The sequence below is a fragment of the Onychomys torridus genome, chromosome 22 (assembly GCF_903995425.1).
Source record: "Onychomys torridus chromosome 22, mOncTor1.1, whole genome shotgun sequence".
Taxonomy (NCBI): domain Eukaryota; kingdom Metazoa; phylum Chordata; class Mammalia; order Rodentia; family Cricetidae; genus Onychomys; species Onychomys torridus.
In genome coordinates, this window is record NC_050464.1 from 27,132,338 (window position 1) to 27,159,154 (window position 26,817).

Sequence of the window (26,817 nt, forward strand, 5' to 3'; positions counted from 1 at the left end):
TTCCCAAACAGTCAGGATACCCTTCCCTGCTTATGTAGTTCTAGGCATAACTCTCCTGAGCAGTCAGGAAATTTCCTTCCAGAGTTGGGTTGCTTCTTTGTAGCTCCAGCTGCCAGAGCTGTGTTAAAAAGCTCCCAGTGTCCAGGATACCTCTCCCTCCAGGGTTGGGCTGCCTCTTTGCAGTTCCAGCCACTAGAGCTGTCCTAAGCAGCTCAAGGTGTTGCCTGACTCCCAGGTAGTCAGGACACCTCTCCCCAGAGTTGCAAAACTCACATTTTGGTGCTGAAACCAAACCCACAGAGTTGCAACTTACTTACAAGTAATAAGGCCAGTGGCTAGCTGTTCTGGAAACTTAAATATTAGGAAAGGCCCAGAGTGGATATGGTGGTGCATGCCTTGGATTCCAGTGCTTGTAAAGTGGAAGCAGGAGACATGAGAGCTCAAGATCAACTCAGCTACAGAATGAGTCTGAGGCCATCCTACACTGCAGGAGACCCCATTTAATAGAGAAAAAACTACCCATACTTCACAACTTGAGAAAAACTTAGGGGGAATGTTCCAAACATAGTGAAGTTAAAATCTCTTCAGCACATTCTGATTGTGACCTCAAACCTCCTATTTGTACCTCTGGAATCTGTGTATACTCTTATCTTCTACCCTGTAAGGAGCTATTGACTGGAACCATAAACAATAAAGCACATACACATCACCTTATTAAATGTGAGGTATACATCAGCAAAGTCATCAGTACCATCCAGATGATTCAAGGGTCCTCGCCTAGGTCTTGGTGGTCCTTCTGCCCATCTTTATCCATCTACAGGAAAGCACAGATGCTTTTTTCATACGTGCAACTCCACATCCATTTCTTACCATTGGTTGCAGATGGAAACCTGCTTATATTTTCATTTGTCTCCTTTCACTCAGCACAGTAACCTTGCATTCTCATTCTTTTGTGGGGAAGCTTATTCCTCTGATTGGTGTGATATTTAGTCACAAAAGAAATCCTTAAAACATTTAACCATTCAATCATTAGCTAGCCATTTGGCTTGTTTGTTTGTTTGTTTGTTTGTTTTGAGACGAGGTTTCTTTATGTAGTTTTGATGCCTGTCCTGGAACTCACTCTGTAGACCAGGCCTGCCTCTGCCTCCCGAGTGCAGAGTGCACTGCCTGGCTCATTTGTCTATTCTTCAACAAAAACAAACAAACAAACAAAAAACAACTTTTACTTTTCACTTACCTGTGTCACTGTGGGTAAAAAGAGGTTACGTTTTCTTTTGGTTTTTGGACTGGGTCAGTGCACTTGCTGTCATGGCTGAATTTAATTCCTGAAACTTGCATGGTAGAAAGAACTGTCTACAAACAATTGTCCTTTGACCTTCACATACACACTATGCACACATTTTTAAAAAGACCAGGCCGGGCGGTGGTGGCGCACGCCTTTAATCCCAGCACTCGGGAGGCAGAGGCAGGCGGATCTCTGTGAGTTCAAGGCCAGCCTGGGCTACCAAGTGAGTTCCAGGACAGGCACAAAGCTACACAGAGAAACCCTGTCTCGAAAAACCAAAAGAAAAAAAAAGAAAAGAAAAAAAAAAAAGACCAAATGGAACAAAGAGAAAATTTGTTTTTGTTTTTGTTTTTTTTAAAAAAAGAACTCCTGTGTTAATAGTAATCTTTGAAACTGAAGAAATTATTCATCTTAGGGTTTAGGTACATTATTTTATTTCATTTTATTGTTTTCTTTCCAGTTCCCATGTTTCTGCTTCCCTGTAGGTAATTTCATTTTTTTTAACTTTCTTTTGTTTTATCAGTAGTGTTACTCAGAGTATTTTTATGTAATAAGTGTTTCAAACACTTACATAGTCTATGTATTTTGCTGATTTGAATTTAAAGTATGGAAATCTTTACTTTCGTGTTTACAGGTAGTTTTGGTGCGGGTATGTCTGTGCATCCTGCACGTACAGCACCCATGGATACCAAGAAGAAGGCATCAAATGGTTTTGAGCCACCATGTGGGTGCTGGGAATCCTCCAGCTCCCCCTAAAAATCTTTTCTTTTTAAAGATTAATTTTATGCATATGAGTGTCTGTCTACATATGTGTATGTGCCAACACAGACCAGAAGAGGGCATCAGATCCTTGAAACTGAAGTTACAGATAGTTATGAGTCGCCATGCTGGGAATCAAAGCCAGGTCCTCTGCAAGAACAGCTAATGTTTTTAACCACTGAGCCATCTCTCCAGCCCACTGAAGTATAAAAACCTTGCGCCTCATTAATCTACCTCATTGATAATTAACTGTCTGAAAATTCTATACACCTAAGATCACATTAGACAGTGCTACTATTTTTTGCTTCAGTGGTCAAATTTAATTTAGAAAACGCCAGGGGTGTAGTGGGAACTCAGAGTTATTTACCTGCTTGCAACTCATGTTTTCAATTTTACTTTCTGATATTGCAGAACACCTTCTTTTGCCATTCCCGCTTTGTCTAGAGGAGCTTGCACAGGTCTTCCTTTGAGGGTATTTCTGCAGAAGAAAACTTCAATCAGTTTTCCTGTCAGTCTGAGACAGGATGAATCATCCCTTCAAGCCTGAAGGGTTATTTTCTGGGGATAAAGAAAGATCCCTGGCTGGATGGCTCTCTTCCTTTAGCACTTACGGAACCGCACCACTTCTTTCTAGCTTCGGAGACGTCCCCTGTCATTTGAACTGCCCCTCCCACAGGCAAAGTCTCTCCTGTTCCAGTTTTCCCTCTTCCTCTCAGTCCCCTTCAGCCTTTAGAAGAAGTCTGACTGTTTTGCCTTGGTGTGTATTTCTTTGCTTCCCCCCCGCTCAGGGTCTTCTCACCTTCTTTCCACTCTGAAGATTTCTGGATTGCTTGCTTGCTCATTTATTTGCTTACTTTATTTTGTTTATGACCAAATTTGGAAAGGTTTCAGCCACCGTCTTTAGAAATCTTCCCAACACTACCCTTTTCTAATTCCCACCTGACACCACAGTGCCACAAATGCCCTGTCTTCTATTACCAGCCAGTCTCTGATCCTGTTGTGGTGTAGGTCTTTTATTCCAGGCTCATTTATCAGGGATGTTAATAGAAGGCATCCTAGTTGAGTAAATTGGTTGCATCTCTGTGGGTTTGGTCCCTGGTTTCAGCACCAACACTGTAAGTAAATTGGTTGCAACAACTCTGGGGAAAGGTGTCCTAACTACCTGGGGGTCAGGCAAAACCTTGAGCTGCTTAGGACAGCTCTGATGGCTGAAGCTGCAAGGAGGCAGTTCAGCCCTGGAGGGCGAGGTATCTCAGATACCTCAAGCTGCTCAGTACAACAGTTCTGCCCTGAAGGTGTCCCAGACACCTGGAGCTGTTTGGCACAGCTCTGACAGCTGGAACTGCAAAGAAGCAGCCCAACCCTGGAAGAGAAATTTTCTGACTTATCAGGAAAGTCATGCCTGGAACTGATGGGGGATGGTCTCCCCACAGGATGTAGCAACCCTGTTCCTCTCATGGAGAGCTGCTACAGCTGAGCTTTGCTCAGCCCCCTCTTAAGGGGGCTTCCTAGCAGAACTATGCTTATCCAGCCTAAGATTTTGCTTCTGCTTCACTCTGCAAAAGGGGAAACCCTTGCAGAAATGTAGCAATCTCCTCCAAGTCCAGAGAAAAGTGTTACTTTTCATCTCTCTCTTGCTCTGTCCACTGAGGGACATCTCAGCAAAGATCTTCTGTTTAGCTCCTCCTTACTCTGCTCTTTTAGCTCTCCCTTGTTTTGTCCACTGAGGGATGTCTCAGTAAGGATCTTCTCTATACCAGTGAATGAAGATCTTTACACCCAAAACTCTTTTGAGAAAGAGATTTATTTGGGAAGGAGGAGTCCAGAAGAGTAGCTGCCTCTACCAGCTCTTTTTTTAACTGACCAGGCAGGGCGGTTTACATAGAAAGTCTTAGGGGTGGAGTCAACCAGGGGTTGACTTGGAGCCCAGGGTTCTACTGTCCTGCTCTGTGATTGGTTGGTTTCCCAAGTCAGTTGTCCAGGGGCAGAGATGGCTCTGATCTGACTGAGCCAAACTGTGTTTCTTTCTGCCCTGATCTGAGCCATCTTTTCCTAGTTCTGGGCTCCAAGGTCAGGGTGGGTTTCTTTAGCCAGCTCCTTTTCCCCACACTAGTTTCTGTGTGGGCCTGTGTATGCTTGCCTGCAGCATGTTGCTTATGTACGGGTGTGCCTGAACTCACCTGTGTGCTGTCATGTTGCCTGAACATGGCCCCTCATCTGCATGTCTTATGGTAAAGTATGTCCTATCTGCCCACAGGTCCTCAGAATCCCTTCAAGAGATCTTCCCTCTAGGTATCAGAGCGTATGGAAGAGTTTATTTTATCTCAAGTACCAGAGGGAGAGGCAAGAATGGTGAAAGAGGCATGGCTGCAGACAGCCAGAGCAGGAAGTTGAGAACTCACATCTTTAACCATGTGCTTCCAAGCAGGGAGAGAACAACAAATGAGGTAATGAGGCCACAAATCCTCAAACAATGTCCCCCTCCCCCAGCATTGTACTTCCTCCAGCAAGGCTCCACCTTCTAAAGGTTTCATAACAACACCGCCAACTGGGGACCACATGTTCACACATCTGAGCCTGTGGGGGACATTTCCCCCACTATATCCTTTATATTGTTTTATTTCTTTTCTGACATGTCTAACTTGTCAGCTTGCTCCTGATTGTTCTTTGAAGCATTATCAGTTCTATGTCTGCTCATTCTAACCTTGCACACTGTTGTTATTGACATGTAGATGAATTGCTAAATGGGCTTATTAAATTAAAAACCCAGAGCCAGATATCGGGGTTAAAACCAGAGAGATCAGAGGAATGGGAAAAGCCACAAGCCAACCTCACCTTACTAACCCTCAGCTTCCAAAAGAAACCTACTTCCTGTACACCCATGCCTATATGCCTTTCTGTTCTGCCATCTCATTTGCTCTCTCTGTCCAGCTACATCACTTCCTCTTCCTGCCCAGCTCTGTCACTTCTTGTCTGTCTGGATGGACCTCCAAACCTTTATGGCTAACTAGTGTTGGAATTTAAGGCATGTGCCACCACACCTGGCTCTGTTCCCAGTGTGGCCTTGAACTCACAGAGGTCCAGACAGATTCCTGCCTCCTGAATGATAAGATTAAAGGCATGTGCTACCATTGCCTGACTTCTATGTTTAATATAGTGGCTGGCTTTTTCCTCTGATCCTCAGATAAACTTTATTGGATTGCACAAATAAAATATCACCACATTGTCGTGTGGTTATCTTTTTTTTTTTCACTCCAGTTAAGTTATTTCTGGTCCTGGTATGAGGAATGATGGCCAACTGAAAACTAGGCATTTCAATTATTGTGTGAATCATCTCCCTTAATTCTTCTGTTTTGTCTGGTCTCATCTGATACCCCTCCTATGACAGCTGGCAGTGGTGCATCACAGCTAACAGATAGAGAAGGAAACCCCATCTTTTCACAGTCTTGTTAATGTTGGACTAGGACAGGCATTCAAACTCCCCACTTAAGCTTCTACTGATAGTACCCTTGATTGGAAAGGCAAAGACAGTTGTCCACAGTGGTGCTGTGGTGGGTAAGAAAGCCTATACTCCTGGCTCAGGTAGAAACTTAGCCTCCTCAATGGCCTGCACTGACACCATGAGAGTGAAAAAGACTTATTATCACTGAAAAGATTATAGCTCTTAGCTGCTGCTCAGTCTTCTCTGTTGGAACCACAACAAAGAGTGTTGTGTCACTGTTTAACAATCTAGTGAGCCACAAGTCCAGGCACCATATACACTATGCTCAGCATAGTGGCTTTCCTCTCTAACACATGCCACCTGAATAGCATCAAGAGTCAATATGTGTGCTGGACAGAACTAACAGGGCTACTTGAGAGAAACAAGATGACTGAGGGTCCCCCACTCTCTGAGATTTCTTCTAGAGCTTCTTGCTTGTCTCAGCCACACCAGTGGGGTGCTGTATTCCCATTTTCAAGCCCCCTCAGCCAGCTATCAGGTACAGCATTATGAAGTAGAACAGAGCTCACGTCTTCTCTGCCCATTTGTTAGGTCCATGCTCAGAGACTGCTGGATTAATGGGGGGTGGGGGTTCCTAAGCAGATGGCACAGAATTAGGGCTATCTCAGGATGGACCACTCACCAGCTGACATATTTAACAAACACAGGGATTCTCAGACCCCAAATGATGTTTTGTGTTGTTTATCAATTCAGCCCAACAAGCAAAACTCATATAGTTAAGATTACTGGAATATCTGGTGACAGAATCTGCATGCTCCCTCCCCTTTACATCTTTAAAAATGAGGAGTCTATGGCTTTCTAGGTTCTGCAGATTTTCCAAGATGGGTATAGGCAGCATCGGGAAGCCTAGGCATCTGTTTGATGATGACTTTAATAGGCATGTTTTCAGAATTGACTAGGAACTCCAAAGAAGGGAAACCTCCCTTTTCTGTATGTTCATTAACTTGACTCTTCCAGGAAATGGGTTTTCACCCCCACCATGCTTGCATTGTTTCTGTGCTAGTCCCACAAAAGTAAAATGTTCACCAAGGCAAGTGACCATATACACTCAGAAACCTACCAAACAAATATCAGAAGCCTGCTTCAGAGGGAGGCTAAGTGAACCAGCACAAAATTCTACAGTCAGCCCCAACCACATTCTTCACAGCCTATAACAGGGGCAAGATGTTATATATATATATATTATATATTATATATTATATATATATATATATATATATATATATATATATATATATATATATATATATATATATATATATATATATATATAATCTAGGAAGAGAGAAAGCTGAGAAATAGGGTGTTGGAGAGACCTGGAATTCTATAGATCACTGAAACATTCTATGTGACTTTTTGTTGCCGGTAAAAAGAATAGTTAAGACACACAGTCACTGCAGCTCTGTTGTCATAATTTAATTATCTTCTTATTTGGCATGTGTCCATCAAGGTGGAAGGTCACTCTCCACTGTTAGCTCTTGGTAAATGCGCTGGTGCCATAGATGAATCTGGTTCTTGGCTTTCTCAGTCCATGAAGAACAAGATATAAATTGTCTTTGGGAGAGTCAGCAGCAGCCATTTTCTTTGGCTGGTGGATGTCATTGTCTTCAGGATCTGATTGAAGAAATAAATGTCCTTCAGACTGTCTGAGAACAGCATGCCTCCATCCAGCTCTCTGGAGGATGGTCCCCAGTTTCTACTCTGTGGAGAGGAGATAACATTTGTGAGCTGCCTGCTCTGTGCTGGGGACTGAATCTAATTGCCATGTCTTATTGATGCTAACGAAGAGCTGGTACAATGGACCTTGCAGTCTCTGATTAATGATTCATGAACTCTGGAGCTCAGCAAAGAGAAGTGTATCATCCAGGGACACTCAGAAGTGACAGCAAGGTTTACATTTAAGGCTTAGGGACTCTGAAATTCACACGCCTTTTTCTCTGTGAGAAATTACTTACTCCTGAGCACTAAAGACATTCTTTCTCTGTCGTTACATCATTCAGGATGTAATTTAAGAAAAACAACCAAATTAAGTCACACACACACACACACACACACACACACACTTCTGTGTTTTTATCTGGTCTGACTAAGCTCTTGATTCACATCATGTTTAGAGCAGGAGCAGGATCCTGGATTAGTCAATCTGGAAAGAACTTCCAGTGGGTTTTCTCCTGTTTCCATTGATGGATTTATTTGGTGCCCATCCTGTTCCAGGCATTGAACTTGCAACAGGGGCCTCAGAATTAAATCAGACAGCATTAGTTTCAAGGTTCTGTTGTTGTTTTTTAGAAGGTCAGGGGGTGTTTCTGCAATGCAATCTATAAGCAAATTATTGAAATACATAGTACTGGACTTTAATTAAAAAAATGTACACAGAGATGAACAAGGACCGTAAGTGGTATGTGTCTTATGAAGAAGAAAAAAGGTGTGTGTGTGTGTGTGTGTGTGTGTGTGTGTGTGTGTGTGTATGCGTGTGTGTGCACACGCATGCATATGTGTGTGTAACTAAAAGATTTGGGCTGATAGAAATGCAAAGCCATATAACCATCTGTAGGGTAAAAAGTCTGAGCTCACTTCCCTGTTTCAAAAACCCACCAATCCCTAAGTTTGAAATCCCACCAATCTCTGAACTTATCCCAAGCTCAGGACTTGAAATCCCACCAATCTCTACCCTGGAAAACTCTGCCCCCAAGAAACTCTACGTAAGTCTGCTTCCCACTCAGTTCTCTGCTGCCTCTCAGAACAGAGGCAACCACCTACTCATGTCATTCCCAATAAATGTCTTGTGTGAGGTTTGTTGTGTGGTGTGATTTTGTGATATTCCTTGGTTCTCAACTACCAGAATCCCCTTCCTGTCAGAGCTACAATACTTGTATTGGAGAAATCATTCCCTTCAAAGCTATAATACTCGTGTTGAGGAAAACATTCCCTTCAAGAGTTACAACACTTGTATTGGGGAAACCTCTCCCTGTAGTTGGGATTTTCTTTATTAAATATGGAAGCTCATCTGATAGCTTAGGCTTATCCCACTAGCTCTTATATCTTAAATTAACCCATTTCTGTTCATCTACATTGTTGCCACATAACTCATGGCTTTGACCTCTCCTCCTGCATGTCTGTTCCCTCTGGATCCAGTCGACAACTCCTCCTTTCTTCTTCCCAGAGCTCCCTGTCCCCAGAAGTCCCACCTATACCTCCTGCCTAGCTATTGGCCATTCAGCTCTTTATTAAACCAACCACAGTGACACATCTTCACACAGTGCAACAGAATATTCCACAAGACTTCCCCATTAGAACTGTAGCACTTCCATCATCCTAGAAAGAAGAAAGATATTCCAAAAAGAGACAGTTATACCACTGACTACCAGAAGAAACCATCCCAAAAGAACTGGAATTTCAGGTTGGGGATGTAGCTCAGTTGTAGAGCACTTGTCTAGCAAGCACAAGGCCCTGGGTTTGGTCCTCAGCTCCGGGGGGTGGGGGAAGAACTGGAATTTCTCTTGGAATCTTATGTGGTTGGGAAAGAAAAGCTGAAGCCTAGTACCAACCAAGTGAAGAACTCGTCTGCTAGGAAGTGATGTCACACTGTTCTAACAACTGTCAGACCACCTTGTAAGAGACCAGAACCTAAGGAGGGAGGAGAGACCACACCTTGACCAGGACAGTTTAGTGATGTATATGTCTATTTAAGTCTAAACCACTGGTCAGAACCCCAAGGATGGACTAAGGGGGTGTCTGGACCTTTTATTTATTCTTCTTCCCAAGTTTGCTGGCCACAGTAAATAAACCTTCTTTCTCTGTTTTTCACTACCAGTGTCTGTTTAATTGGTATATTGAGAATGGGCAGATGAGCCCAGTTTGTTAGGACTTCCAGAGGCTAAATATCTTAGTTAGGATTTCTATTGCTGTGATGAAACACCATGGCCAAAAGCAACTTGGAGAGGATGGGATTTATTTTAATTTTCATTTTTTTCTTTTTTTCTGATTTTTCAAGACAGGGTTTTTCTGTGTAGTTTTGGCGCCTGTTCTGGATCTTGCTCTGTAGACCAGGCTGGCCTCAAACTCAGAGATCAGCCTGCCTCTGCCTCCTGAGTGCTAGGATTAAAGGCATGCACCACCACCACCCAGCTTAGTTTTCATTTCTAAGCAACACTCCATCATCAAGAGAAGTCAAGGCAAGACCTAAAAGCAGGAACCTGGAGACAGAAACTGATGCAGAGGCCATGGAAAAACATTGTTGATTGGCTTGCTCCCCTTAGCTTGCTCAGCTTTTTTTTTCTATACCACCTAGGACCACATTCCTGGGGCAGCATCACCCATAATGGGCCGCACCCTCCCACATCCATCATCCGTCAAGATAATGTCCCCATAGACTTGCCTACAGTCCAAATCCATAGAGGCATTTCCTTGATTTAATATTTCTTCTTCCCAGATGACCTTATCTTGCTTCAAGTTGACATAAGAATTGCCAGCTCATTGTAGAAAGGTTTCATCAACCTTATCTTGACCCAATACTTATGAGTGTTTCACAGTGGGCACAATAGGATGTGACAAACAGAAGGAAGCAGGGCATAGCTATATGCCATGTGTTCATCTATCCCCTAACTCACAGACCCACTGGGCACTCAGAACCTCCATATTATTATCAATTGGGGTATTTCCCCATAACCTGAACTTCACCCCAAGAGTCATCCCAAGGAGTCTGTGCACCAACTCAGACATAAAATTAGAATCAATTAAAAAAAAAAACTTGCCTTGTAAACAAATAGCTTTTTGTCTTTTAATCTTTAAAGTAGTCTCAAACAGTGCCCAAGGTTAAGAGCTGCTATTGTTCTTGAATAGAGAGGGAATTAAAATTCATTGGACACAAACATGAGCATGATTAACACTAGACTCCTGTTTCCAGAACTGGTCACTTTCCACTCACACCTATGCCCCATATTTGTGATTGACAGAGAGTCCTTCTCACTACCAGACCCCTGTCCTAACTTAATTTTGAGAAGGTTTGTGCATGCAGTCTCAGCTCCCATGAGGATTTTTTTTTAACCAAATGAAACACAAGCAGAAAATGAAGCAATGATTCTTGCTACTCATGAGCTGTGGTGGCCAAGTTCACCAGAGAACAAGCGTGACCAGAATATAAAGAGACCAAAGTGACCACAAAGATATAGCTCACATCCAGCTCTGGCTACCTAGAGTTGATGGCACAGAGAATGTGTACAACCATCTATACTGAGCCATTATTCAGTCTGTGTCACTCATCACATTCTTTTGAAGTTCCTATGACAGGTACCCCAGCAGTGTGCTGACGACCATCAATATTTCTCAGTAAATTTGGATTGAGTTCAATTCCCTGTACCTTCTATTTATTCATCTTGTACACTTTTTTTTGAATAGGTGCCATCTAAATAGGCTCTTTTCTAAATACTGAAAATGCCTTGGTAAATGCAATGAACAAAAATCTTTCCCCATTGTGAATCTTAAACTCTAGAGAGAGCCAATGGTTTTTGTTTGTGTGTGTTTCTTTTTTGTCAAACTAGTTTTAATTTCAAAGACTCTTTTTTAAAGACTTATTATTAGTATTTTCATGTCTGTGTGTATGCACATTTGAGTGTAAGTACCCGAAGAGGGCATCAGACGCCCTGGAGCTGGAATTACAGGCAGTTATGAACTGCTAGACTTGGATGCTAGGAACCAAACCCATGCTCTCTACAAGAGCACCAAGAGCTCGTAACTGCTAAGCCATCTCCCCAGTACCTCAAAGATTCTTTTTGTCTCTCCCTATTGCCAGAGGTGAGGAGGTTTTGAGACAGAATTTTATTAAGCATCCTAAACTTGCCTCAAACTCTTTAAAAAAATGTTTTTATTAATTCTTTGAGTATAGATTTAGGAGGAGTTAATAGTAAGAGAGACTAATATGATCAAAAATACACTGTGTGCATGCATGAAATTTCCAAGAATTAACAGAAACAATGACTTTTTAAGACAATAAGTGATGGACTTATTTGAATTTGATTCAAGATGCAGTAGCAGTTGGTTTGGGGTACTTAGATTATCTTGTGCAATCTCTACTCAGCCACTGGGTACCTATAACCCACATGATAAGCATCTCTCCAGCTTGTTTTTGAGGCCAGATATACAGTAACCCAAAACCAGCCTCAACCTCCCTAGGTAGGCATATTTGTAATTTGGCACTTGCTATGATAAAACACCATGACCAAGGCAACTTCTAGAAAAAAATGTTTCACTTGGGCTTATGCTTCCAGAGGGATAAGAGTCCACAATGGCAGATCAGAGACATAAAGACAGGTGGCTGGAGCAGCAGCTAAGAACTCACAACTTGAACTTCAAATACAAAACAGAAATCTCTAGGCCCACCCCCAATGACAGGCTTCCTCCATCAAAGCCACGCCTTGTAGACCTATTCAAACAGTGTCACCAACTGGGGACCATGAATTCAAACATCTGAGCCAATGAGGAACATTCTCATTTAAACCCCCACTGTGGCTGATTTTAAACTGGTCCTTCTTGTAGGGAAAAGGGGCTGGCTAAAGAAACTCACCCTGATCCTGGAGCCCAGAACTAGGGAAAGATGGCTCAGATAAGGCTAGTGAAAGAAATACAGTTTGGTTCAAATCAGAGCCATCTCTGCCCCTTCCCTGGTGCCCAGGGCCAGAGAAAGAAACACAGAGTGGGTTGGGACCTGAGCCAGAGAAATGAACCAAGGAAACATGCCCTGACTCTGAAACCAAAGAAACACTCTTGGCTCCTAGATTTAGAGTCAGTGAAAGAAATGTGCCCTGGCCTTAGAGGTAGTGTCAAAAAGCCAAGAAAGACCAGTGAAAGAAAGGCCACCTCTGTCCCTAGCCCACAAAACTGGTCAATCCCTGGGTAGAAATAAAACTAACCAATCACTGGTTGACTCCACCCCAACACATCCTATGTAAACCTCCCTGCCTGGTCAGTTGTAGCTGTTCTCTCCACTCTGGTAGAGGCAGCTATTCTCCTAGACTCCTTCCCAAATAAATATCTTTCTTAAAAAAGTTTTGGGTGTAAAGATCTTCATTCAGTGGCGTAGAGAAGACCCTTGCTGATACATCCCTCAGTGGACAGAGCAAGAAGGAGCTGAACAGAAGACCCTTGATGAGATATACCTCAGTGAACAGAGTAAGGAGGAGCTGAAAGAGCTGAAAAAGTAATGCTTTTCTCCTGAGTCAGAGGAGATTGCCACATTTTTGCAATTTCTTAGACCAGAAAAGCAGAGCTCTGCTAGGAATCCCCCTTAAGTGAGGGCTGAACAAAGCTCAGCTGTAGCGGCTCTCCAGGAGAGGAAAAGGATCCTGTGGGAAGACCATCCCCCTTCACACCAGGTATAGCCTGACTTTCCCAAATAGTCAGGATACCCTTTCCTGCTGAAGCAGTTCTAGGCATAACTCTCCTGAGCTGTCAGAAAAAGTTCCCTTCCAGGGTTGGGTTGCTTCTTTGTAGCTCCAGCCATCAGAGCTGTGCTAAACAGCTCCAGATGTCCCAGACACCTCCAGGGCAGAGCTGTCGTGAGAAGCTCAAGGTATCTAGAATACCTCATCCTCCAGGTTAGGGTTGCCTCTTTGCAGCTCCAGCCACCAGAGCTGTCCTAAGCAGCTCAAGGTGTTGCCTGGTGCTGAAGTAGTCAGGACACCTCTCCCCAGAATTGCAAAACTCATAATTTGGTGCCAAAACCTGGGACCAAACCCACAGAGTTGCAACAAGTTTATTTACATTGTTGGTACTGAAACAGGGGGTTGACTCCCTCGGTGCCTGTGCTCTCCCCCTTGTTGTCTGAGACATACAAGGACTCTATCCCTTATCTCCAGTCCATCTGCAACAGACTCACTGATCACTCAGCATTCCATCCAATAGTGGCAATTAGGTGAGTTCCCCCTTTTGGTCAGTAAACATTTCCCTGGGTCTGAGGAAGTGACCATTGAGTGTCCAGCATCCCTCTAGTACTCTTGGAAGTGGAGGTACCCCCAGCCATGGTCTTTAAGGCTACAGCTGGCTCCCTTCACCTGACCACACTCCCCTATCCTCAGAGCTGCAATTGGGCAGTTATAAGCATCCCTCTCTGTGCTCTCCCATCTTCCCACAAAAGGAGCCATAAAAGTCGCCCTTTTCTCTGGATGTGTCATTCCCCCTAGAGCTTAGTTTTCTCTCACCCTCTCGCTTCTACAGAAGCCCTGGTACCAGGCACCTGAGTCTCTCATTGGCTTAGCAGGCTAAGCTGGACCCCCGTTGAGTTGGGTGATGACCCTCTGAATTGCTTGGTCCCTTTTCATTCCTCCATGAGTCCAGGGGATACCCACAACTACAGGCTGCAGTAACTATTTACCTCACCTCTCATCCATGGGAACTCTACACTCCATACCCTTGGGATGCCTCCTAGAAACCTGGCACCTGATTTGAAAGGTTCTAAACTTGTTTGCCTGTGCAATAAAGTTTGGCCTTATTATCCTTTAGATAATCAACCTAAGTGACTGCATAATGGCACACTAGATCCTAATATTATATGGGACCTTTACAACTATTGTGAGCAATTGAGGAAATGGATAAAGACCTTATATGTAAAAGCATTCTCTTACCTTCACTCCAAGCCTTCTCTCTGTGCCTCCTGTTCTCCCACCCAGCTCTTGCTAGCTATGAAGTCAAAAAAGGATGAACCAATTTCCTTTGATCCAGCTAATGAGCCTCCCCATTATAAACCAAAGCCAAAAGCCCACAGCTCCCTCTCTCCCAGTCCCTTCAGTTTCCCTTTCTCCCTCCTCAGAAACAGGTCATCCACCAGGCAGCCCAGAGGTTTTGAATTACTGACCCACCCAGGACAAGGGAGAGAGCACTGAACTTCGGGTAACTGTTGTCAAAATAAGAAACCAATTTGAGAAGTGGGATGCGACTGCCAAGAAAAACCTAGAGTGTGCGCTCCAGTGTGGACCTTAAGAGTCTCCCTGTGCTGAGGGCTTGGTCACCAACGTCTTGCACTTCTGCCTCCACCAGCTGAATGCTGGGATTACAAGAATACACCACTATGTCATTTTGGCATAGTGCTTGGAATTGAACCCGGAACCTCCTGCATTCTAGGTCAGTAATCTACCAATTGAGCCACTTCCCTAGCCACAAGCTTCTCTGTGTTAACACGTCATCCATGCTGTTTACAATAAGACACCCCGACCTGGGTGTTTGAGAACACCGCCCAGTGGTCTCCCATCTCTGTCTAGAGACTGCATGGCTCTATGTGGATGACTGATGGAAACTGGAGTAAGTTAACACTTGCTTTCCTCACCTGCTTTCTTGTCTCTCCAAAGCAGCCATCCATTTTCATTCTGAACCGTGTCTCCCTAGATGGCAATGATGGACAACACTCTTCCTTCCTGTTCATCTTCTCAAACATTTCTTTCCTGATGACCCTCCCAATTCTGTGTAGTAAGAACACCATTGTACATTGCACCAAGAACCCACTCATACACACTCACACACACAAACACACACACACACACACACACACACACACACACACACACACACACCGCCACCACCGCCGCCATCATCATCATATTCATCATGTTCCAGACATATGATAAAGTATTTCACATCTATTTTTTATCTAATTTTCTTATCAATCTCACAAAGTGTGTCTGTGATTATTCCCATTGGACAGCCAAATAGACAAGCCTGGAGAGCTGTATAAACTTTCAGTGTTCACAAAACCGGCAAAAGGCAGTTAAAACTTGACTTCAGAGAGAACACTTTTTACTCCACCTAATGTTCTTTCAATACAGGCTTTGTGTAAACTTTCTTTTCTTTTCAGTTTTTACAAAAGCCCACACTGTAAAGTGAATTTCAACGCTAGGTATATTTAAAATAAAACAGATGACCTATGATTTTTTTTTCAACATGGTAGTAGCACACACAGCAACTTAAATGCTAAGAAAATGGAAGTGAGCACTAAGGTAGGGGATCCAGTTAAAGAAGTGATCAAGACCTCCGGTCTGCAATGAGATGAACTGGGCTTGAATCCAAGCTCTGCAGCTCACTGATTGTGACTCAGGGCTGGCTGTTCAACATATTTGAGCCTCAGTTTCCTTGTGTGTGAAAATACCTGAAATGGTTGTTTGAGGACTTCGCTGGTGTTCCAGTTTGATTTCCATTGCTGTGATAAACACTGTGACCCAAAGCAACCTGAAGAAGAAAGAAATCATTTGACTTACACTACTTTCAAGTCACTGAGGGAAATCAGGCAGGAACTCAAGCAGGAGCGGAGGCACAAGCTCTGGAGGCATACTGCTTACTGGCTTGCTTCCTCTGGCTTGCTCTGGTGTCTTTCGTATACAGCTCAGGCCCATCTGTATAGGGATGGTAACACCCAGGGTGGGCTGGGTGCTCCTCCATCCATTAGCAATAGAGAAGATGGCTCACAGGTGTGGCCATGGACTAAACTGATCTGACAGTTCTGCAGCTGAGGTTTTCTCTTCCCAAGTGACTCTAGGTTAGTGTCAAGTTGACTGCTGAAGCCAGCCATGACAGCTGGTATTCTGAGTATGAGATGCTCAGCCAGCATGCAGCATGTGGCAAAAGATGCATAAGCTCTGTGTAAAAGTTCTAGGTTGGGGGGTGGGGGCAAACACCAACACTAAAAGTCAAGCTTGCCTCAATCAAGTCTGGGAAGCCACAGGGCCTGGAAAGGGCAGGGTATCAACCACAGAAATCGGTGCCAAGGAAGAAAAGAAGCTGCGTGGGAAAACTCGAGAAAGAAGCAAAGTGGAATGTGCTAGATGCTGTCTTGATGCTATGACAACACACCTAGTAAAAGCAACTTAAGGAAGAACGGATATATCTTGGCTCACAGTGTGAGGGCACAGTCCATCATGGCGGGGAAAGCATGGTGGCAGGAGCATGTGGTGACTGCTGGTCGCACTGCATCCACAGCCAATGAAGCAGAGAAATGAATGCTGGGGTTCATCTGCACAGAAAACAGGATGGCACAGAAGAGGGAGCAGGATGTAAAGAGATGATGCTTTTGATGAAGGAGAAATAAAATCCAACACGTTATAGGTTCTCACTGGTTCTGTTTTATTACGTGTGTGTGTGTGTGTGTGTGTGTGTGTGTGTGTGTGTGTGTGTGTGTGTGTGTGTGTGTGTGTGCGTGTGTGCCACAGAGAGCTTGGGAGGCTAGAGGACGTTTAGAAATAGTTGGTCTTCTCCCACTATGTGCATCAAGATGGACCCCAGTTCATGAGGATGGGCAGCACGTGAATTCACCCACTGAGCCAGCTTGCCATCCTTTCATTGGCTCTCATTTTAACCGTTGTCTCTCAGGAGGTCTACCTGGAGTCCAGCACAGACAATGAGCAGATAATGTGTATCAGGGGGACTAGCTGCACTGTTGTGATTGGAGGAAAAGTACAGGTCTGGCAGCAGGCAGGTGTGGACTGTCACACAGTTCATCAGAGGAAGAAGGGAAATGATGGATTTGACGCTTAGCTTCAGTGGAGGGACACTTTGCTCATAGCTGCTAGCCTTGGAAGCTTAGAGATTCCCTTTTCCTAGCATAACCCTGCTGACCACTATTCTGTTCCCACAGAGGAAGGTGTAGCTGACAGGTGGAGCCGTGTACTTAGCTCCCTTACAAACATTTCTGAATCGCTGGCCCTGCCAGGCCGCGCCCAGCACTTAGCATGCAGGTTGACCATTCATTTAATTCTCCCTGTGAAACCACGGCACAGGGACTATGATTATGGAAGGTGTATTAGCATCCCGTGGTTTATATGGATGTTAAGAATTCTCTGCCATCCAGACAAAATGGATGTGCTCAAATGAAAAAAAAAAAAAATAGGCGTCCTATAATTCACACCTGCTTCTCTTTTGCTGATGGATAAGCATCCTGAGAATACCACTTGGCCACTTACTGCTCTGTCACCAAGAGTGCTTCTGTACTCTCTCAAGCATCACTGTGGGCAGAGAGCCACACCTCACACAAAAGGGGCCTCACTCAGAGAAGCAGATGAGCTTGTTGATGAAGGGGATGGAAATTGAAGCCTTAATGAGCTACTGTATCATAAATGAGTGCAAATTACATTGTCAGTCTATTTACAATTTCACATGGCATGAAGCCTTGTAATTATGTCTATTCAATTATTGCATTCAGAGGGCTTTTCGGTATGGGCCTCTCACTATGGCCAAAACCCACCGGGAAACCTCTGTGTGCATGAACGTTAAAACCAGCTCTTCTAGGACCTGACATCTACTATTTAGAAGTGAAAATGTAGGCAAGGGGCTGAGGGAGGGTTTATGTCAGAAAACACAAGCATAGACCCAGGGAGATGGCTCAGTGGGTGAAGGTGCTTGCTGCCAAGCCTGGCAGTGTGAGTTCAATCCCCAGAAGCCACACAGTGTAAGGAGAGAACCAACTCCTACAAGTTGTCTTCTGACCTCCACACAGACACCACATCACACATGCATGCCTCACAGATTGACAGATCAGATAGATAGATAGATAGATAGATAGATAGATAGATAGATAGATAGACAGATAGATAGGCAGATAAATGGATGTTAGAAAAAAAAGAGAGAGGAAGGAAGGAAGGAAAAGCCTTAGCAAGGATCACATTCTCAGACGGGTGAGGTCATGTGTGCCTGGCTGTGCTTAACACCTACAGACATTGCCAGTCTCTTCATTCCATTATGCTTCCTTTCAGCTGAGCATATCTCCATAATAAAGTTTCCCCTTCCAAACTATGGGTACCCTTCCATTTGAGCTCAGTTTCCTACAAGATTTAAGCCACAGGTTTCAACAGACAAAACAAGGCTTTGTTAGTTCTAGGAGCTGGATTCTGTCAGCAGAGAGCAAGGGCTGAAAGATAAAAGGCGGGCATTTGTTATAAGTGGGCATAAAGCTTTAGCTACGGGGATGTGGAGACCAACTTTGAATGCAGGGGGATCTCATCCATGGGGCTGTCCGGGCCTCTGAAATCTTTCCTAACTCAATTGTTCCCACAGGGCTTCTGGAGTGAGATATGCACACACTCTGGTCCCTGAACAGTCATCTGGGTTTTGCTCTGTAGTCTCCTAGATTCTCGAGTTCTTGTGATCTCTGTTGAATGGATCCATAGCACAAAGAGATTGCAGAACACAGGCAGAGGCATGAAGGGGCACACACTCAAGAGTTGAGAGTAGACAGTGGCCAAGGGAACCATTGCCCTGACCTATGGTCCATGTGGCTCAACACTCTATCCTAAAGTCTAGAGACAGGCTGGCTTTTCCTGAGGGGTATTTTCCTCTCTAGGTGATGATTGACAGGTCCATTTGGATTTCTCTTCATTTTTTTAAATTGTATTATTATTGTGCGTATGTGATGGGGGGGTCATGCTGTACAGCATACACATGGAGGTCAGAGGTCAACTTCATAGCGTCACTTCTGTCCTTCCTCTTCATGTGGGTTCCAGGGATCAAGTTCAAGCTGTCACCAGACTTGGGCTAGTGTTAAGAACATGTGTCGTGGGGCTTGAGAGATGGCTCAGTGGTTAAGAGTACTGACTGTTCTTCCCAAGGACCCAGGTTCAATTCCCAGCACCCACATGGCTGCTTACAACTCTCTGTAACTCCAGTTCCAGGGGATCAGATACCTTCACACCAGTACACATACAATAAAGTTAAATACATCTAAAAAAAAGAGAGAAAGAAAGAAAGAAAGAAAGAAAGAAAGAAAGAAAGAAAGAAAGAAAGAAAGAAAGAAAGAAAGAAAGAAAAAGGTGTCACCATGAGTAGTTTTTTTAACTGGATTCTGGGGCTTAAACTCAGGTCGTCACGCTTGCAAGGCAAGTACAGTGTCACCGAGCCACCTCTTCAGACTGCTTCTTAAACAGATGAGAGATCTTCATGATTAAGAAGTTTTGAGTGCTCTTTGATCACTGACTCAGGTGTTCTGTCCCACTGAGCTTGAGAGGTAGGTTTCCCCTTTCAAAGGAGGTAACTGAGACACAGAACCCTTTTGGGATCCCCCACTATTGAGAGACAGAGATGGGGTTCAGACCTGGTGCCTGTTTCTAGAGTCTGAGCTCTTATCCTCTGGATGTCCTGGTCACGTGACCGGGCTAAGTCACCATCCCTTTAAACCTCATTTTGGCCCAGTGAGCATCAAGAAGATGGGAAATAGTAGGGAGTTGGCATATGCTGTAACAATTCCAGAATGTACAAGTTAATCATCCATTCATGTCCGGCTCAGGGGCATTCCTGACCACTCCTGGTAACTTCTGAGCTCCATGTCTTTCTCCTGTTCTGTATTTGTCTCGATTTGCCCACTTGACTGGCTTAACACCTTGCCGTCCCCACCTCACCATGTGCTGACCAACCAGCACAGCCTGGGAATCCACCTATCTTGACTCCTTTTTTTTTCTATTGCTATGGTTATAGGTACATGCAGCCCTGTGGGACTCTAAGCTCACGTCGTCATGTTTTGTAGCAAGCCGTTTACCCACTGAGCCATCTCCCAGCCCCAGGACTTCTTCCTATTTGTCACTGAGGCTGGTTGGGGACATCTCCACTCTACGCAGCAAGTTGAGAGTTTCCCACAGAGTGCCGCCCACTGGCATGGGATCCTTAAGTCAGGCTAGCCGGTGACAGACTGTCATGAAAGTTATTCACTATCACGCATTCATTACAGACTTTATCTTCAGGGTGCTGGAATTCTGACTGGGGAGGTTCATAGGAAAGGAAAGCACTCTAATGAGTTTTTATAACCATGAGGATAGTTGAAGGAAATACAAACAACAGAGAGAAAGCAATGTGGCATTCAGTCTCAATGGTGCCCCTCCCCACCTCCCAGTCTCCTACAGCTGTGGCTTATGTGCTTGTATTTCCTCCAGCAAAGCCATCCATCCTTGGAGGTAGGAGTGTATTTTACCATCAAAAGTCTCTTTCTGTGCTCCCAACACTTACAATCCAATTTCCACCAAAGGTGGAAAGAGTGTTCCCACCAGCCCTGTCGCTGCTGATGAAGGATGGCAGTCTCTAATATCGATTTCCCCCTCCCGCCTCACTTCTTCAGTTCCCAGAAGCTGTGTGAGAAACAGGGCTCACGTTCCCCTCTGACAGTTCCGCACCCGTGATGGAGTCAACAGTAAACAGTCCTGTGGGGAGGAATGGAAGTAGCTTTTAAGGCCAAGACCGCAAAAGACCCCAACGACTTAATATATATGAGGAACAGCGGGAATCCAGCGTGTTCCGAGGAGATGTAGGACTTCTTAACTAACAGTCAGGCTCATCACAAAATTCTTTATTTCTTGAAAATGGAGAAGAGAATCACCCATTATAGAAAAAGAGTTCTGTCCAACTTGGAAGGCTTTTTTTTCCTCTCTCTTTTTTTATGACCAGGAAAAGACTCATCAGTGAGAATGTCCTGTTCATAGCGACTGTAATTGTCATAACTCAGGTGGGAACCAGTCCAGATATTTTCTACCGTGAATGGTTAAAGACAGAGTGCTGCAGTAGTTGGGGAGCTGGCTTGGCATCTCCTGCACAAACAGGAGGACCTGAGATCAAATTGCCAGCAGCTACATAGAAAAAAAAAAAAGATAGGCATGACCATGATGGTGTGGGTTGGTAATACATTGGGTAATAAATACATTGGGAAATAGATTAGCAGATCTCTGGAGCTCACCGGAAACCAGCCTAAGGCAACTGGTGAGCTCTAGGTTCTATGAGAGAGTAAGGTCTCAAAATATATAAGGTGAAGGGGAGGTCTGGTGAAATGTCACTGTCTGATTATTTGAGTTTAGTCCCAGGAGCCCACATGGTAGAGACAACTGAAGTTTGCAAGTTGCCCTCTGACCTCCACACACGCACTGTAGCACACACCTGCCCCCACATATGCATAGGCACGTGCACAAGCATGCACACATACCCACATTCTTTAAAAATATTTTTAAAATATAAAGTGGATGGCAATGAGGGGAAAAAGACACTGGACGCTGACCTCTGGCTTCCACACACATCTGTACACATACAGTGTTAAAGGAACTCTAAACTACCAGGGCGACTCTTCCATGAACTCAAAATAAATACTTAAAAAATAGATTCATCAAATAAAATACTTTTATCTTTAAAGGTAATGTACCCAGTAGTCCAGAATTAAATAGGAGATCAATGCCCATTCGGAGATGAATGGCAAAGGGTAAGCAGGGACTCGCTTGGCCCTGGTGTGCCTGGGATTCTGTTCCAGTCTCCTGTGAGAGCCACCAGCAACTTGTGATGTCTGTTCTCTGGAAGACAGTTTTCTTGTTTGAAGAGCAGTATTTAGGGAGCACTAGGCAAAGCTGGCAGTAGCTTTGTGAATTAGAACCAGAAGGGGAACACTTTAAAGATAGCTTGCTTGATGGGTTCCTGTGTGAACAATGAGAAATTACAAGCTGACGTGTTTACTCTGAGCATGAAGGCCAGGCTGCGTGTTTAACCAGAAATGTTCTCAGTGTACTGCCCTCTGGCACCACCGTAATGGTTTATAAGGGAAGGAAGTTAGATCTTCCTGTCATGCATAGATGGTTCAGAACCTGAGAAGGGGTGGGGTGGAGGGTTGGGCTGAGAGAAACAGTAATAAGGAAATATGTGTGTGCTTACTGCCTGCTGGTTTCATCAAAAACTGAGAAGGACATGGAAGTTGTAGGGCATGATTTCAAATTACCTCAAGAACAAATGCCAAACATTTCTGGCCTACAATAAATGTACATCCTTGGAGGATCTAAGTCTACATTTAGACAGAATGAAGAAGCCTTTTAAAATTTGCTGGGAAAAACAGACTGAGATGAAATCATTTCCTCAGGTTCCACTTGCTTGCTTTTTGTTTGTTTTTCTAAGATTTCCATCATTTTTATTTGTAGGTATGTGTCCGGGAGTGCAGATGCACATGGAAACCAGAAGAGGACATTGGATACTCTGGAGCTGGAGTGACAGGTAGTTATGGGCTACATGATGTGGATGCTGGGACCCGAGCTTATTCCTTCTGTAAAAGCAGCAAGCGTGCACCAATAACTTTTTAACAACTGAGTCGTCCCTCCAGCCCCAGGGAAGAGACTCTTAATGAAGAATTATCTAGATTGAGTTGCCCCTGTGGGTATGTCTGTGGGGAAAGGGGTTGTCTCAATGATGTAGGAAGACCCATCCCACTATGGGCGACACCATTCCCTAGGCAGTGAATGGTGAGAGCAACAATAAATAATGTTTTCATTTGAAGCCTCTGACTCTTAATATTCCTGGCTTTGACCCTCAGAATTATCTGAAAAGTCATCCACTATCCCCCACCCTCTCTCTGTGGTCTCATATAGCCCAGGCTGGCTTTGAATGAACTCACTGTGTAACAGACAATGACCCTGAACTCTGGATCCTCCTTGCCTCCCCTCCAGAGTTCTGGGATTACAGCTATGTGTCACCACATCCAGTTTATGGGAATGAACCCAGGGCCCCATGAATGGTGAGCAAGCATTCTGTCTCATGAGTGACATTCCCAATCCAGGCTAAAAAGCACCTTTGCTGATTTGGTTTACCGTAACCCTAATTGTTTTTGTTTGTTTGTTATTGTTGTTGGGTTTTTTTTTTTTCAGCTTTCCATGGTGCCTCACAGCCTGAAGCGATTGTTTCATCTGGTGTGATTTTCAGTGACATGAAATTCATCTGGAACAGGATGCTTAATTTAAAGTCAGCAGGAAGACCATTAAGAGAGCTTCCATTTCAGAAACACCACAATACCCAAGAGAGGGACAAGAAGAGCCTCCTTGGGGAAGACCTTACAGTGTGCACCCCAAAGCCAAGGCTGACTGAGCCTTGATAGAGCTTTGATCCAGATAGGGTCCTACCCAGATAAACACACTTCCCAGAGTTTCTGAAACATGCTGCTTCAAAAATATGCTCTTTCCTCCATGCTCATTAATTGTATTTTCAGAAATAGAAGAAATTGGAGGTGGAGAGCTGGCTCAGCAATTAAGAGTACTTGCTGCTCTTACAGAGGACCAGAGTCCAGTTCACCGCTCCTACGTGGTAACTCATCACTGCCTGTAACTCCAACTAAAGGGGATCCAGTGCCCTTTTCTGGCTCCTGTGTGTATTACACTCAACATGTGCACATTCCCACAGAGACACACATACATAAGCATAAATAAAAATAATAAACTTTTTTACTTAAAAAATAAAATTCAGCATAATTTTTTGAACATAGAAAATATATTCTAACTGGTATGAATTACAATAGCTCTAATTATTTAGTGACATCTATAACCAACACTCACTTGGTTTAAATGACTGACGGAGTGATTGTTTGCTTGACTCGAAGCCTCAGTACTTCTCATGTTGACCTGATTCTTTTTCCGCATCTAACATTCTTTGATTGAATATTAGACAATGAATTTTTTACTGTGTCAGCGGCTAGATATTGGCACACTCTCAGAAATACACATTTGTTCTAACATTCAACTGTTATTTAAAATTATTTTTAATTCATTTAGGTCCTGATTTTAAGATTGGTTTAGCTGGACAGGAGAAGTACTCACGCCAGAGTTAGGGGTTCCCAACCAACAAGGGAAGACTCTTCTGTGGACGCCACCAATACTGACGGCAAGGTGAGCTTTGCTGATGGAGGCCAGCACCATTCCCAGCAGCCTTTACATCAGGCCCTGATAGAGCTCATTCTCCACTGAGGTTCTTTTCTGGATTTCAGGGGGTGATTCTCTCACATGTATACATTAACAGGTACTTCCTGGTTTCCTCAGAGCTGGCCTCTGTCCAGCTCTCTCCCGTCCGGTCCTTTGTCCCCCAAACTGTAGCTTCCGCACTCTTGCTGAAGTTTGTGACTCCCTCCTTAAGATGGGTTGCATCTCTGGGGACACACCCAGGTTTCCACCCCGTGCCTGCAAACTCCAGACAATAAGCTACAAGGAGCGATGTGCTTCTGCTCATCTGACCCTTTTCTTTCTGTCCTTTGTTGGTCTATTTTTGGTTTATTACCAATGATCTTTCATATATTTTATCTATTCTTGCTGTTGTTTCAAGCATGTGGCTAAAATTTGTATCTTGTAACTTCGTTTTTTGTTAGACAAAATATTTGCTATAGATTTTTTTTAACTTGAGAATTCCTTCACGCACTTTTGAGAATGCTTTGATACCGTAAATGAAACACTCCCACTGAGGCCCAAATTAAAAGATGCTCTGTTACTAAATCACATCAGAGATGCAACAAAAAGATTGAAAAACTCATTTTAAACTCATTACAGACTTCCCCAAGCCGGCAGGGATTGCTAACAAGTAGCAGCCTGTAGCAGCCTGTGTTCTTGATCAAAGCTGCCATGAACTGTCTGCAAAGCAGGCTATTTTGATGGCAATGTCTCCATATGCACTTGAGGTTGGCTTCAAATACAAGCAAAGCCCCCACTATATTCAAGCCAATCACAGGAGAAACTGTAAGAATTGACACCATCAAGGTTGGAGAGGTGACTCAGTGCTTAAGAGCATTGGCTGCTCATTCAGAATTCAGTTACCAGCACTCAAGTGGGAGCTCATATCCATGTGTAACTTCAGCTCTGGGGGAATCTGTCACCCTCTTCTGGTCTCCCTGAGCATCTACACTCAATTGTGAGTACATTATCAATAATTTATGTAAATATAAGCTGATTGCTAGTGCTGGGAGCTTTGAAAGTCTTGCGCACTGCCTAACTTAATAAAGGCAGTCACTTTTAGAAAGGTATCCTTTCATTTTTTTTTCTACTTCCAGAGGGCAAAGTTGGGGAACTAAAGAAAATATCTATATACCTGGCCCCCAAGCCCCAGAGAATATAACAGCAGGAAAATTGTAAGACTCTGAGGGTGGGAGGAAGTTGTGAAAAGCTATCTTCTGAACTTGACATAACAATTGTATTCATGAACAGGTAGCAGGTGAGGTCACCTACATAAAACCTGTGTGCACACCTGCACACGCACAAGTTATGGTGCTGGAGAGATGGTTCAGAGGTTAAGAGCACTTCCACTTTTGTGTTCCCAGTACCCCCATCATGCAGTTCACAACTTCCTGTAACTCCATCTCCGAAGGATCTGACACCCTCTTCTTGCCTACACGCAGAGAGACAGGCACACATACACATAAATGAAAAATAAATCTTATTTTAAAAAGTAGAATGGGGTAAAGAAAAAAATGTCAGCAGGAGTTCAGGAAAGATAAAAGAGGATAATGGGGTAAGCATTACCCGCCCCCGTTATAAATACAATTAATAGCAATATTGAATATGAAATTATCAGGACTAAATAATTGAAAAGAGTAGCTGACTGTGTCATCCTCAGATATCAAGTAATCGACGTGAGAGTCAAAGAAATTCTGGCTGCAAATTGCACATGAGCAACCTCTCCTCTGCTCTGCCTACCTGGGTAAAGAGAGACTCGGGGTGTGTTAAAAAAAAAAAAAACTAACAAACAGACAAACAAACAAAAAACCCTTTTACACACTGTCCTCACACGTGTGCTGCTCTTTGCAAAAGAACGAAACCGCTTTCCTACCTGCCTCTTAGCCACCTTTTAAGTCGCCAGTGGAAATCGTGCTAAGGAGGCACATATGAGCAATAGCAGGTGCTGGTAAAAATCAATATTCACTATAGATCACACGGCATAAACACTGTGTAGCATATTAGGATGAAATGTGAGCTGCCAAAGTCCACACACTATGGGGAAATTATCGAGGCAAAATAGACTCAGTAAATATTTACTGGGACCGTGTGTACCTGGAGCCATGTCCAATATCCTATCTCAACTCGTGTATTAGTCAGGGTTCTCCAGGGAAAGAGACCCAGTAGGGTTTATATAGGTCTATAAAGGGAGATTTATTATGGGAATTGGTTCATGCCATTACAAAGGTGGAAAAGGCCCACAGTATGTCATACTTAAGCCAGAAAGCCAGAAAAGCCCAAGGTGTGGTTCAGTCTCAGGCTGAAATGCTGTGTGCATAAGGTAAGCAATGACAATAACAAATGAAGAGCTCTCATCTCCTCTTATGTTTTTTTTTTTCATTAGTAAATCAAAAAGGATTTTACTCTGTACCAAAATGAGAGCTAATCTCTTCCAGAAACACAGCTGAGCATCCTAAACCCAAGCAAAACCTAGCAGAGTTAAACAGCCACAACTTGGCATGAAATTAACCAACTACAAGTTGACACAAAAATAACTAATCCCAAACTGATACATGTGCTAGGTAGATTTTGTTGCTGTAGTTAAT